General features: G+C 41.9%; 1 protein-coding gene across 1 annotated transcript in view; it reads right to left on the reverse strand.

Moving 5' to 3' along the window:
* GOLGB1 (golgin B1) overlaps positions 1–1,829 on the reverse strand; it is a 60,875-nt gene that overhangs the window by 9,037 nt on the left and 50,009 nt on the right. The window lies entirely within an intron of this gene.

Here is a 1,829-nt window from a genome sequence, read left to right on the forward strand (position 1 = left end):
AGCGCCGCCCTCAGAACTCATTAACAGAGAGAGAGCACTGCTTAGGCTCACTGTGCTGAGTTCTGAGAATCCAGTTTATTTTTTATAAATACAAAAGCACTGTGTGTTCCTTGAAAATAAGGAGATTCGGATTTTTCTTTTCCACCTACGAAAGGAAAATAATTCTAGCAAAGTGGCAGGAAATTTTTGTTTAAAATGGTGCCCAAAAAATTAACTGCAAAAACCCAGAAAGTACATAATCTAACAGGATAGCCTATCCCAGGAATATCAGAGGTGGAAACTAGCTAATACACTCACCAGAGCTCAATATAGATGGGGACAGGGTTGTCACCCCACCCCACCCGAAATCATACAATAACATTGCTAGGCAGACTCCTCAATGCCACAGAGAGAATTACAAGTTACCAGACAGTAGAACACAGTGAAATTTGAAAACCTGGTAGGTAAGAGAAACGGAATAAATCCTAACTGGTCTATGTATGTGTGACAAACGCTCTCGGAAGCACAGACTCAGAGCAGAAGCCCCTCAAAGCAGGGATCTCCTCTACTGCATGAATGACATGTAGTGACTCGGTCTTTTCTTGAATATGTTCAGTGTGAGGGAGAGTTCACTACCTGAAAAAGCAGCCCAAGTCAGGTTTTCCCATGTCAAAACCAGAAGCTTATTTTAAGAGTGAATGAAAACTTTACCCATTGCAGCTTCTTCTCATTGACTGGAATTCAGGTCTCTGGAACTAAAATTCTGTTCCTCTTTCCTAGACTGTCAAGTTTGTAAGATGCATTAATAACCACAGAGATGCCTCTCCAAATCCTACACACATTGTGTGAGAAAAGTGCTGCCCCTGGCTAAAGGGTTGGCCTTCCCTCGAGTATTCTTCCTCAGGAGTGTTCTGAGCCATTGGTGTAGACACAGTATTTCAGAGAAGAGAGTTTTCTAGAGCCACTCTGGGAAAGGACACGACGCACACAGAAAATTCAAATAGAGAACCCACACGGTACAGCAAAAAGATCTGCAGAAGCAGGATGAAAAACACAAAAAATAATCTTGCGCCCAAAGAGCAATTTTAAGTTTACAAAAACATTTTCATGAGTAAGATCTTTATTTTAGAAGTAGAAAAAGGATTTCTGTATCTGTTTACAAAAGAAAAGGGTAGTGGTTGCCTGAAGCCCTGAGGTTAAGAGACACAGTACTGGAGTGCATTCCTGACCCCAAAGCTGGAGCTCTTCCTTCCGTGACAAAGCCCTCTTCTCAGAGCCCAGCACGGAAAGGCGAGCAAGTGATGGGACATTGCAGGGGTAGGGGAGTGGGGTCAGTCAGGATTTAGTAAAGGAATGGCACAATGACCACTAGGGACTTCTGAGATGGGGAATAACAGGATTTTCTCTCTAACACAGAGGAAGTTATTTCTCCTGCTCACAATGAAGAGCCGAAGGCATACCAAACCAAATCAGACTACACGAAAGTATCATTCTGTGTTGAAACAAATACTAACAGGTGTTCCTTAGCACATAGCCTACATGACAAGGGCAAACGTTAAAATACCAGAAACAGAAACTTTTTTTTCTTCCAGAAACACTCTTAACTAGAAAAGCCAAACTGCTTATGACAAACCACCTTGTAAACATCATGCCCTTTCAAAATGCTTGCATTATTTTATCTGGGATGATCCTAAGTCCCTCTATAGCCCTGAGGTTGGCAAACTAGGCTAGGGGACTATTGCTAGTCTTGTCAATGAGGCTTTATTGGAACACAAACACATTAATGTATATGTGGTCCGACTGCGTTTGAGCTCTAACCGCAGACCATAAAGTAAACAATACAGAAATAT

Source organism: Echinops telfairi, unplaced genomic scaffold (genome assembly GCF_000313985.2).
Source record: "Echinops telfairi isolate 266 unplaced genomic scaffold, ASM31398v2 ScPeMD7_3509;HRSCAF=4178, whole genome shotgun sequence".
Taxonomy (NCBI): domain Eukaryota; kingdom Metazoa; phylum Chordata; class Mammalia; order Afrosoricida; family Tenrecidae; genus Echinops; species Echinops telfairi.